Below are 14,172 nucleotides of genomic sequence, written 5' to 3'. Positions count from 1 at the left end.
CCAGTTAACTGAATGATGTTTTGGGCAGGAAGAACTGTAACTAGATCTTTATCCACTCCATGTTTGGGATTCTCAGTCTAACGCTGAAAACTTGAGTGACCTCAGATGTTGGACTTTGACTTTCTTTCTTTAGGGGAAGAACTGAAAATACAGCTGATAAAAATGTTTGACAGCTCATTTTCAGCTAATTATAATTAGGTTATGTAAAGGAGAGTGTCTACCATCCAATATCATGCAGGTAATAATGCAAGTTAAATGGGAATGCAAGACGCTTACACCTGATGATAGAATTAAGAAGAAGATCATTTCTTAGTAATTCCCCGCAACGTGAACATCATAATTACTGGGAGTGCAACATTTTAAAATCCCAAACACTTACACCCACACAAATGCACTAGGTCAGAATTTCTGGAGAGGCCCTGTATGCGGGATGAATTTCAGGTGATTCAGATGTGCCATGCCTGCTTCTGAGCCCCCAAGCTAAACGATGACCTTACACAGTTTCTGCCAAAGGCTCTCTCTATCCCTTCTCTATCTCCACAAATGGAGGGAAGAGCAGGGAAATGTCCTGCCCAGCGTGGCTTTCTCTCAGCTCTCTCTCTCCTGGTGAAAGTGCACCCCTGGAATCACATAGCTCACTGCTGTTGCAGATGTGACTCTTCTCTCTCCTGCCGCTTCTCTCTGGCACAGCACGGTTGAGTGCTGCACCACATTGGGGAATTCCTCCACCATCTTGGATATGTAGCTGCAAGGTTATGACCTATTTCAGTGATTTGCCAAACTCTCTGGCCCAAATACCACATGAGCAAGAGAATGACAGGGTGAAGCTTAATCGTGGAGGCTGCTGTGGCGGAGTGGTGTATGTGAGGATTCAGGCAGAAGTCTGTTACAGGACGTCACAAGGCCAGAGAGGCTCAGACTAGATGGGGCTATGGGACAGGTTTTCCTAACAGGAGTCAGAGTGCCTTGGCCTAGGGCATTGTGAGAAGAAATAGGAAAAGCTGATAAATTTAAAATATATCTTCGTCCAGATTTCACACAACTTGCTAATGAATTAAATGCAGATGTTTGAAAGAAATCATGAATAATGCCTGGAGTTAGATACAAGTACTTTAGCGAGGTATGTTGAAGAGAAGATTATTAGGCAGGAGAAATAAAAGAAAATTTGTTTTTTATTTAAAGATTTGAGATGTCTACTAGAAGTGAATCTGCTATTGCCAATTAAGCTGTTAGATGCTCAATATCTGGAATTTTAGGATTTTCAGGATATAGATAGATAATAGACATAGACATGATGAAGACTCAACATTGACATACACATCGTATGATGTAGAATAGAGATGTGGATGCTAGAAAGCACCTAGTTAGAGATGAGGAAGCCCTGTAGTCATTGGCTGACTCATAAATTACAGCACTTTATTTCTTTATAATCTGTCAATATCTAGGAACTGTTTCTATGTCTACTCTCGCTCCTTTGTTCATGCCATTCTTCCCCAACTCATTGTGCTCCAGTCATTTGGGTATGTTCCTGTTTTGTCATAAGAGCAAACTCATTTCTGCCTTAAGGTCTTTGCATTGGCTCTTCCCTCTGCCTGGAATATTCTTCTCCCTCGTCTTCTCACACTGCAGTGTTCCTCCAATCATCTACACTGAATTTCATTTGATTTCTGTTACAGTTGTAAACTCATTTTCGGGTCCAACTTCACACTACTGCATGATGGTAGTCATCTGTCCTTTTATTCCTCTTCCAGTCCCTGTCATTTCCAAACAATGAAGTGGCTCTCTGTTTCATCTTTCGAAGTTACTTAAATCTAGTAGCAAGACAGGGATTTTCCTATAGGTCTTAAGCTTAGTTATGCAATCTGGGTAATCCTGAGTCCAAACAGCGAATGAAATCAGTGCCCATCATTCCCATTTTGTTAAGCCACGGGAGCCCTGTTTGTCAATGGAGGTCCTGAGAGGCTACTGCACATCATCCGGACACACCTTAGCTCTTGAAACTTTGGGCTGAAGACATTATAGAGATTCCTATGCATACTTCCAAAGGGGCAAACCTGACTGTCTGACAGATTTACGCATCATACTGCTATTCGCTGGAATAAACAGAGCCTTCAATTTTCAGCTATAGCTTTTATCCACTTCTTTTGAAACTATACACCGAGTACTTTCAGAAGGTTACAATGAATTTTTCTTTTGAGATTTCACATAAATTGTCATTAAAGTGTTAATGACATTATGGCATCAGTATAGTACGTAGTATGACTTAAGAAAGCATGATCTAAATGCCTTCTGATAGCTACTGTTGGAAAAGTTCAAATGCATTATACTTCAGATCACTGTTGTCCCATAGAACTTCCACTGATAATGCAATGTTCTGCAACTGAACTGCATATCATGTAACCACTACTCAAGCCCTCGAAGCCAGTGAAGCAAACTGATTTTATTTCATTTTGTTTTAATTACCTAGAATTTAAATTTAAATATTCACATGTAGTTACGTAGTGGCTATCACCGTGGGCAGTGTAACTTTAGAGTTTTTGAATAAGACAAAACTCTTTAGAAACTTTCTCTTCTATGTAATTGTTATAATTTACCTTTAATTTTGAAGAAATTGAAATTATTATTTTTTTTCAGGTTCTACCCCACTCATGCAAAATATTTGGGGGAAGTTGTGTTTGAATTTCAAGATATTTGATTTTCAAATCTTAAATGTAAACCTTTTCGACTTTCCTTGGAATTACAAAGCTATATTTTATTAATAATAAATAAACAAAATTTAAATTGGACAAGATGTTCTAAGATGTCAGGATTTTTCTAAGAGAAGGTGCTGAGAAAAGCACAACCTTAGAAAAACAAAGAGAAACACATGCATTTTCTTCAATAACAGGTCATGATTTTAATAATAATAAAAAACAGTTGATAATCAAAATTCACAAGGCTCAAGTAAATCGAAAGCTAAACAAAATAAGTCCCTTCAAAGGACTTTGTAAACAGATAAATTGGTTCTCGAGGGAGAAGTAAAGTATAACTTCTTTTTCAAGAGTAAGTTTTGATTATTAAATAGTTTTTTTAAGGACAGTCAGAAACAACACTTCTTACCCTGACACTCTACAGACTATAAATTATATCTGTGTTAGCTATATTATAAAAAATATTTCTAAGATAAATGATGCATAAAATTTATGAATGAGACATACAGGAATTATTTATTAGTTTTAATGTAGTAGGATATTTTTTTAAACCATCTGGTTAAATTGAAAACTTGAATGTATTTTGTTAAAAATATTCCATTGATTTCTAGAGGGTTAGTTTGGCAAAAATTTTTGCATTGTAACTGATTACAAAAATAACTGCTATATGCAGAACACATTGATATAACACTGGTTTGTTCTGAGCCAGTAAAAACAGAAAAATAGAATTTTAGAGATTGAAAAATTTTTTTAAATCTCCTGTATTTTTAAATCTTTGATGAATAGATGCTTTTTTATAGATTATAATTTTTAAATTGGTTTTCTGACACATTTCAATATGAAACAGAAGTTATCTACACTTACAGATATAAATGTACATGTGTAAATTTAAAGCTGAATTTTGCTCCAACAAAAAAATAATTAATAGAAACCTGTATTTATGAAAAAGTTGAAAACTGAAATGATTGGAGAAATTATCATTGACGACCAGCTGGGAGACATGAGTCAGTAGCATCGACAAAGTTAACTTGCAGACTCACATAACCGAGAGTTCGTGGGGGGCAGGGGGATTGGTGTCTCTCGGATTCCGTATGACGACAAGAGAGCTGTGCTGTCGCACATCCTTCCAAGCTCAGGCTCCGTATGAAAGAACCAAAACCTCTGCAAAAACCTCACAGCAGCCAGTGGCCTTGAGGGACTTGTGCCTTAGCCTGGGTTTGTCATTATGATCAGGGGAAGCACGGAGCGGTTCAGAAATGGGCCAAAATGCAGTCAGGTGTGAAGCTGGCGTCTGGAGTCACTAGGCAAGGGACAAATCTTCACATAAAATCTGAAGCCTCTGGAAGCTGCGGCAATAGACACATTTGAAGTTCTGACCTTCATGAGCCTGTCTCAGAGTTCAGGTGAGTAGAATCGCCATCTTCCCGAAGATGCATGTCTGAGTCCTAGAGAGAGAGAGGTTGATGAGTGGATTAAATGCTGTAAAACATTAATAACAGCACATTTATTGCTCTCCTGGAAGGGGGTCAATGTGCCATCCTGGTGTCAGGGCACCCAGTAGGACCACAACAGAACCCAAATGAGAAACCGTGGCACCACAGGAAGTAACTGTGGTTTTAGAATCTATTTTTAGAGGAGTTATTGGTTTTAGAATCTATTTTTAGAGTAGTTACATGTCACAACAAAGTTGGGCAGAAAGAGTTTCCACATACTCCCCCCCCCCCATACATAGCCTCCCCCATCATCCCAGTCAGCAGTTACCAAGCTCTACCACTCATTCAAGGAGCTCGGAGTTTTTCCATCAGCGCAGAATTGTGAAATAACCAGATGTGGTCTTCTATTTTGGAGCATCTGCTCTATTTCATAGACCAAGAGTTTTGGGTAATTATATAAGCATAACATAACTCTAGTGGGCTACCCAACCCGATTATTCCAGGGAACCAATCACCAATCAACCATCACCTCAAAACTCTGTAAGTCAAACCACCCTGATTATCCTTCAAGCAGTCTTGCTTAATATAAAAACTCATGTTCCTTACCTCTGGTGGTCTCACCACCCCCTCTTCCCAGTGAATTCAGACAGCCAGTCTCAATGCAGAGTATGCTACCAGCATCCTCAGCCTGTAGAGAGCGGCCCCAGCAGCGCTCTCCTGGGAACACAGGTCTGCCACTGGGTATTTGTTGAAGGTGTGGAAAGGGATGGCCTTAATTAGGAGATGAACTCTTGACTGCCCTTAACTACATCCACTCCAGTGTTCCAGTGCTCCAAAGTCTTGGGGTTCTTTTCACTATAACAACAATTTTGAGTGTCATGGAAATAACTAGAGCTTTCGCAATGCCTTCATTTGCACATAGAATCTAAAGTCTCTAGTAAGGATACTTGCACTAATAAATCTAACCCCTTCTAATAGTTATTCTCCCATCATTGTGATCAGTCCTTTATAAAGGGCCTCTGAGGTATGGGCTGGCATCAGGGCCTAGAACGGTGCTGAGTTTTATTTCTCTGAGCTCCCCCACCTTCCTGTATTTCGTCATTTTCAAGCTCAAGGCTCTGACTAGTTCATCACCAATGTACTAAATTTTTATGAGACCTTGCAAGGCTGCGAAGTGTGCTGATGTTGTTCCTCGGCCACCTGCAAAATCAATATTTGAGTTTGTTTTTTAAGTACTTCTGCCACAGTGCTGGAAGAGATCAGAAATTATTTCAGTGGTTATAGAAAAGCCCTTGGGTTGGTCTATTACATAAGTGAGGGATTTAAGATTCTGAGGCTTTCATTCTCCTTCTTTTCTCAGCTGTCTAGTTCTCTTTAAATACGGCATCCCCACCCTTCAGTACAAAATCTCCACCCAAAGCCCTTGAATTCTTCAAGCCCTTAACACCGGGTCTCTGTATCAGTCGGGATCCCAACAGGAAAGAGAACATTCAGAGGGCCAAAGAGGAAAGTTTAATTAAGGGAGTACTTTAAAAGTCGTGAGCAAGATGAGTCATTCCATCTCAAGGCTAGCAAGAGCAGGAAAGCTGTTCTTGCAAGTACTGACATAGATAGGATTCCCCCGACTTCATGCCCTCCCAGAATCTCAGAATGTGACTTATTTGGAAATGAGGCCATGGCAGATATAATTAATCAAGTGAATGTAATTAATTAAGTGAAGATGCAGTCACACTGGAGGCGGTGGGTTCCTAATCCAATATGACTCACGTCTTTATAAGAAGAGCAGAAGCCACAGAGGGACAGAGACGTGCAGGGGGAGCCCTGTGATGACAGAGGCAGGGATTGGGGTGATGAGTCTACACACCCGGGAATACCAAGGATTGCTAGTCACACTAGCAGCTAATAGAAAGGCATGGAACACTCCCTCAGAGCCCTCTAGAAGGAATACATCTTGCTGACTTTCCACAGAACTGTAGAGGAGTAAGTTCCTGTTGTTTTAAGCCAGTGTTTGTGCCACGTTCTTACAGCAGCAGCAGAAAACTAACCACCATTGGGCCGGAGAAGGACGCACCCACAGATGAAGGAGAGGTTGCCCTACAGAAGCTGTGGTCCTTGGTAGGAAACTACAGTTGCTGAAATCCTGCCGCCCAACAAGGAGGAAGCCAGGGACCCCCTTTTCTGTGGTCCAGCCTTCTGCTAATGCCCCCTTCCTGTGTAGTGCAACTCATAGCAGGAGGGCAAAGGTGCGTGTGGGTGCAGTCCTGGGATGTCAACCTTGCGCATCTGAGGCTGCGTGAGGAAGGGATGCAGGGTTATGTCTTCAGGGGTTAAGGGAGACTCCACTGCCTTCTCCTAAACCCTTGACATTTACTGTGTACTTTAGGCCATCTGATAACTTAATTTGCCATTTTTCCATTTTGTGATATCGAGTAATTCAGAATTAAGGGCAAGGAGAGAGAATCTGGCTCAGAAAAGGGACAAGCCTGCATGTGGTTAGGTGACCACCATCCCTGCAAAATTCATGCCACGTGAAAGTCTGGTCAGAACATCATCACCGCGCCTTCTCATGGCAGACCTCCCCTGCAAGATGGCCAGACCTCAGTCTTGGCACCACTGGGATCCTGAAGTCCACTTTTTTGAGAACAATTTGATACTGATATTGGAATCTCTTGCACCTATTACCTCCAACCAAATGCAGTTTTAAAAAGAACCCCCCCCTCTTCCACTTTCTCTTCTCCCTTCTTGTTCTTTCTGCCTTGATCTCCCCATGTCTTTTCTGCACTATTATTTTCTGCACATTCCATTTCCAGGGTAGACTATCTGCCAGATCTAATGTAGATCACACCACTTTGCTGTGGCTGTAAGTACTAGAAAATGCAATTTGGGGTATCCATAGTGGGGGATAAGTTTCTGCCCAACCAAGCTTAAGAAGACACTTAGTGACTGGGCACACAAAACATTACACTCCTACAAATTCTTGTAAGGAACTATTATACAAGTTTCCACATGTATTATTCATAGCCTTCTTTTATAATAGATTGTTAATTCTCAATTACTGTAGAAAATTTCATCCCAAATGAGTTGAATTAATTATTACGTGATGAATTTTTAAACAAGAAATTTTAAATAAAATATTTCTGATATTCAAGTATATGTACTGACATAAACTCCTAGTATCCCTGGAATTATGCAGAGTTCAACATTCTGTGAAATTAATTAATGTCTATTTAAACAACTTACAAAATAAATTGGTTAAAAACTGGGAAAATTTGAAAATAGCTATTAAAACCTAATAAAATATTTTACTAAAACATCATTATGCCTGACCTCACAGAATTATAATTTAAAACTTAGGGCTAAAATTTCAGTTACACAAAAATTTACATGATTTCTGTATTTTACTATTTTTGTTCCTTAGAATTTGAAATTGGGAGTTTCTTGCAGAATCACTTCACATTAATATGATCTCAACTAGCACCTCTGAAACATTTAGCCACATCACCTAAGATAAAGATGAAACACTTGGTATAACTGAATTTCCTAAAATTTCTCAAGTCTATTGGCAGGGTACAATTTGAAAAACATTTATTTAGAAGGAGAATGTTCTTTCCCCAAAAGAGGTCGTGAGTGAGCCCAACACGTACCTTCTGGCAAACACCTATGTCCACCATGAAGGCCCAGGCACTCACCAGTACCTGCCCCTAATACTCACAGCCTTCGCTGTCATGAATTAAGTAAGACCTCAGGCCATTCAGGGCAGCCAACAGGGGAGCTCAGACTTCTGGGTCTCTGCTAATCACCTGTGAATAAACTCCATAAAACACTGCGTACCTCTGTTCTGTACTTTTCTCCATCTCTCTACAGCCTCTGAAAACTTGTAGAAGTTTTCACTTGTAGAAGTCCAGGGCACTGTCAGCAAAGCCTTATACCTTATCTTCCCTGAACACTCCTTCTCCTTCTGTTCTGAGGACAACCCAGCTCTGCCCCACACATGCTGTTCCCATTTTTGCCTTCTATCCATGGCTGCTTTGCTTCTCACTGAGGCATTTCCCTGGGCCAGGAAGTGAGGTAGAGGCTTCTGAGATCCCACAACAGCTTCCAGAAAATTCACCCTCCTCCCTTCAAATAACATTCTTACTGCTGTCTTTGTTGTTGTTATTATTATTTTACCTACTACTTGCATTGTTTCTATCATCTCTTAACTCTTGGGTCACTGCTGTTCATTTCTGGATAATTCTAGCACCACACCTGCTGTGGTTTTCCCCAAAATACATCTGCTTTAGTTCTTGGTTATTTCACTCTGCATATAGAAGGTCTTTCTTGCACTTTGACTTGTCACTTCTTTGCACTCCTCTCCTCTACCCTCCTTACACTCACTCTCTCATTTCTAGGGCCGTAGCCTAGAAATTGCTGTTACCTGTAACCGTCAAAGAATCCCTCATTGCCTCCCAACAACCTGTCCTTCCAGCTAACTTCCACTTGTCTCTTGCTCCCAACAAACCTTCTACCACAACAGGACATCTAGTTGGTTAATCTTACCAACTTTCCATCATTCTTCATCCATCTTCAGGAGGGTGAAGAGTCTCACTGAAATTTCGGCTCAACTATTACACGTTTTCCTTGCATAGTCCATTCTGTCCCCTCCCCCATTCACTTGGCGAAAATCTTCAGATTCTACCTGTATTCCTAAAATTGAAGATGAATAGGGAAGATCAGAATCACTCTGAGTGACCTCCCTTGAAAAACTAATAAATTGTTGAACACTACATCAAAAACTAATGATGTACTACTATATGCTGGCTAACTGAACATAATTTAAAAAAATAAAATAAATAAAGAAAAGTAGCAGATCACAAAATTAATTAGTTAAAAATTAATGACCACAGACCCATATAGTCTTTCAATACTACCTGCAAATTACATTATAAGTTTCCATTTATTTGTCCTTCTTCACAATTACTCAAATCATCTTGTCTCTTCTAGAACCTTCATATCTTCTCTCCCATGTTTGCTCTTAGTTGATAACCTTGCTTTTTCCTTCATTAAGAAAATCAAAGCAATAAAAAAGAGAAATCCCATAGCCTGTCACCAGCGTATCTAACCATCTACCAACATTGGGCTTATTATAGTCCCTACATGTCTCCAACAGTAGATGAGATATCCTTTTCCTTTCTAAAGATTATTTCTCCTCTCCTTACTGGATCTGAACCTTTTCTCGGATACACTGCTCCAGCAATTCTCAGATGTCTCCCTACATCATCAAATTTTGCCTCATTATTAAATCATTCCCTTCAGTACAAAAATACACTATGAAATGTACTTTCTTCTTTATAAACAAAAATATACCCAGAAACTCTTCTTAATTTTATTCCTTGCCAGCTTCCACTCTTTTTCTGCTTCCCTTGCAGCAAATATTCTAGAAAACATTCTCTATATTCTCTTTTTCCAATTTCCTCTTCCTTCTTTCTCTCACCCCACTACTCCAACAAAACTGCTCTCAACATGATTATCAATGACCTTGATGCAGCTACAACCAATGCTCGTTTCTCGGTTGCACTTTATTTGGCCCAACGATAGAAATAGACACAGTTGATCATTTTTTCCTCCTTGATACATAGTCTTTCAGTGGATTTCCAAAGCACATCACTTTCTTGGTTGTATTTCTACTTCAATTATTATTCTCACTCAGTTTATTTAAATGTTTCTTCTTTTATACTTGACTTCTGCATATTGCAGTGCCCAGTGCTTAGTCTTAATACCACTTTTCTTCTCAATGAATACTCATTCCACAGTTCATCCAGTTTCACAGCTTTATAGATCATCTTTATGCTCATGTCTCCCAAAATTATACCTCTGCCTCAATGTAGCTTCCTCTTCAACTCAGATACCCAAGCCACTGCTTGACATCTTCACAGAGATATCTCAGACTCAAGATGACCTCAACTAAATTGATGATCTTTCAATTTTCTCCACAGAATTGCACAATTCAGTTGTTGGCAACTTGACTCTTAAACTTTTTCAGCTTAAAACATTGGAGCTATTCTTGGGTTCCTTTTCTCCTAGACTAGCCTCAACCAGTCAAAGGAGAACTTCCAAAAGATGTATGGAACAATCATCAGAGTAGGTGCAGACCCTGAGCACCGTTAACCATATTGTCTGCTACCCCGTATGGCGCACACCATCATCATTCATCAATTGCTGGATTACTGCAATCACCTCGACTCTGCTGCTCTTCTTGCCCCACAATCTATTCCTCACAGAGAACCAAATGAACCTCTTAAGGGAAAGTCAGACCATGTCACTCCTCCACTCCAAACTCTCTGATGCCTCCCCTTTTAATTCAGAGTAGAACCCAAATCCTTCCCAAGGCCTATGAAGTCCTACAGTCTAGCACCCCCCCCCCAAGCTCTCTGATCTTAACTCCCTTGCATCACCTTCTCCTCTCTTTGACAACACCAACACAGCATTCTGGCCATTCCTCAAACACAGGTTATTCTCCCTTTCTACCTGGGTTGCACTGCCTTGTCCCTCTGCCTGAAACAACAACCCCTAGATATCCTCACCTTTGAGTTTCTGGTCAAATGTCACTTTTCACATGAGGTCATCCTAAGCATCCAAGATAATACAATGGCCCTTCACTCCCTTGGTTTTCCTGATCCTTCTTACCCAATTTTCCTTCTTCTTTTTATTATTCCATAGCACATATCCAACATACTACATAACATATGTATTTATTGAGCATATTTTTAGTTGATCTGTGTCTTCTACTAGAATATTACTTCAAAAACAGAAATCTTTGCGCATCTTGTTCACTGATGGATCCCAAGATCTGAAAAGTGCCGATTTCATTATAGTGCTCGGTAAATATTTTGAATTCCTATATCACACATCATTGGCACAAAACTTAACATTTTGAACTGAAGTAAATAGCAAAATGCCACTCTTCATCTGCTTCACTTTTGGCAATGGTAGGTGTCCATGAAGGACTAGAAGAGAGTTCTATTTCTTATCACCAAAAAGTTATTGCAACAATTCACACCTATATTATGGTCATTGCTAGAAAACACCTTTTAATTTACATGTCCAGAACACAATCTCTTTCCAAGTAAATTAATAAGATTTTGTTTTATACTTCTGAAAAGAATAAATACTCAAATCTTATGATACTGCATGAACACATCGCTTCATCCTCACCATTTTATAAAATTTGATTTTTCAACCTTGCCATAAATCATTCAAAAATTTTCCTCAGCCAAAGCAAACTGTTGCGTAATACTGTTTGGTGTGCTGCTGTACCCCAGAATCTTCCATACAGTCCCATTTCATGACATATGCAGGCATGTAACAATTAAGGTGTCAGAATTTTGCCTTTTGATTATGCATGTTTGCAAAAAAAAAAAAAAACCCAAAAAAACAAACCCAAACACATAATCAGAGTAGAAAGCCCTCTCCAAACCCATTTTTTCATATTGCAAGGAAAAAATCTCCAGGAGATTATTAAATTTAGAAGACTAATTCATATGGAAATGCTGTTTATTATTTCAAGGAAAGGATTTGCATCTCTCCAGATTGTAAATCCTTGGAAGTTGTATCCACACTTAAGATAGATCCTCTGTCCCTGCCAAGCGTTGTTCACTGCAGTGGTGTGTGCCCAGTGGGCACAGGGAAAAGTGTTGATGATGGGAACATCATAAAGTAAATTACACTGTCTTCAAGGCATTATCTACAGTAACTGCACATTTTATTCTTATTAGTGCATTATATCTTGATAAAGGATTTGTCTCAATAAGCCTGTAGCACTAAGTTACTTGAATTGATTATATATATCACAGTTTAAATAGCTTTCATCTGACCCATTTTAAATTCATTGCTTTATAATTTCTTTATGAGACAGGATAAGTAGGACTAGGCAAGAGGCTTCTGTTCTATTACATTCTGATTTTTACATGTTGAAGAGTATTTGCCATGTGCCAAAGTCAGTTAGGTCTACTTTTCACAACTAAGGAAATTATGAAGAAAAAAAAGTTAAAATGTGGTAAATTAAATTTATTTACTTAATTCTGTAACTAATTTACACTTTTGTCCACAAAAGTTGTAATTACTAATCAAGAATTCAATTTAAAAAAAGTTAATGATGCTTTGAAAAGCCTTTTATAATTGCTTTTATACCTTCTTTGAGAATATCTGCTTCATTATATCTGCTGGTTGTCTTCTCTTTATCTAAAGGAAATATCATAAATCTTTCTAATGTCATTTATAAATCCACCCCATATTTTTTACGTCTTTGTTAATCTGTCCTTAGGCTGTCTTTTAAGATGTATGTGGGTTAATCCTAACCATTATACACTCAGCATGTGTTTCCCCAAATGGGCCCCTGAGAAGCCTCCCTAACCCCCTCTTGGTTTTCCAAAGGGACGGATAGATGAGTGAATAAGCTACTCAAAAATAACAAAACTTCTTGATCCAGCTTCTCTTTATTTGTTTTCACTTCTTAGAATAACTTAGCTCTTCAGTGTATCGATCATAAAGTTTTATTTAAGCCCATACAGTGGAGGGTTAATGGTGAACGCAGAAACAATTGTCATGCTTTGACCTCCAGGTGAATTGTGTTTTATTTCTAATTAAATAGGCCTGAAGTGTATTTCTAACAAATGTTACTTGCTTAGCTGTCTGTTCTCAGTTCTTATTCTGTTGTTTATCTCTTGATAGGAGTTATTCTTTTTTTTTTTTTTACATGAGTTATTCTGTAACATATACATACATTTTCTGAATTCAACTTATTTCCCAGAAAATGAGAGTGAGTTGAACAAAATACCTGTTGGGAATGTATCTTGCCCTATGGCTCTCTGGCAACTCATGCCTGTAGGATTCATGCCCGGTGCCTCCACAGACTCAAACACTGACAATTTGTTTGCTTAGGTACTTGTATATTTTGCTTTTTAATTTTTAAATCAGAGTATGTCAAAATATGTCACTTAATTTTTTGAAAAAATAAAACTTCTCTACTCACTTTTCACCGATTATTTTTCTTTGATTTTTTCTTTTAATTCCTTTTCTTCATGCAATTATTTGGAAATCTTTCCAGAAAAATAATAATACAGCTGGAACTTTAGATAGCAGTAATATTTGTAAAAATGAAATGAACAGTAGAAAAATATTTAATCTTTTGTATTTTCCTTTTTCCATGAAAAGTATAGATTAAATATGTTTTTAAGAATGGCTTATTTATAGTCATATACTGTTCTTTCTCCCTAAGAAATTTAAGACAAGAGAGCAATCATGTTTTTCAACATACTCATCGAATTGCTATATTTCATTTTGTAGAACAAACATTTCTATTTTCTAACTCAAGCATTTTACATATTAATCAGCTTGTCACAAAACAGAGCTTTTGATTGAGGTGATTGGCATTAATTTCAATCTCACTAACGTTGGTGTCAAATTAACTTTTACTTTATACTGTTTCTGATATTAGAGTCACATTTCAAATTGATTTTATGTTTAAATGTGCATGAATATTGTTTCTCTTTATTAAATGATGAGATTTCTGTTGTGACATTGAGGCTCACACTCAAAAGAGTGAAGGGAGTCTACTCCGCTTGTTTGCAGAAGGACTACTTCTGCGTCTACTACAGCGGATGCTTACCTTCCATTCCTCAAGTCCCACTCCTGCCCCTGTCCTGCACCTGTTCTTATGTTTCTCCTGTGGCTTGCATTAAAATGTCACTGCCAAAGTGAACACTTTAAATGGCCTGTACACAAGACTGTGAAGGTGTCTAGTCACCTCCCAAAACTCCATGTATTATTAGGACCTCCCTCTAACTCACTATTTTTTATCCTTGCTATTTCATTATACACGATCTCCTTCACATGGAGACTAGAACAACTTTTTAACGATCCAAGGCAACTCTGTATCGCTTAAAGTAGACTCATTCCATCATTAGAAATTTAAGCATGTTTAGAAAGTGAATCAGCAATTGGACAAAGTTAAGTTGGACTGGGGGGCTTCACCCCTGTGCTATGTAGGACTTATATAAGAGTCTTCCCTC

The sequence above is a fragment of the Ursus maritimus genome, unplaced genomic scaffold, assembly GCF_017311325.1.
Source record: "Ursus maritimus isolate PB19 unplaced genomic scaffold, ASM1731132v1 scaffold_18, whole genome shotgun sequence".
NCBI lineage: Eukaryota > Metazoa > Chordata > Mammalia > Carnivora > Ursidae > Ursus > Ursus maritimus.
The sequence above is the reverse complement of the archived record's forward strand: the minus strand, read 5'-3'. Positions refer to the sequence as shown.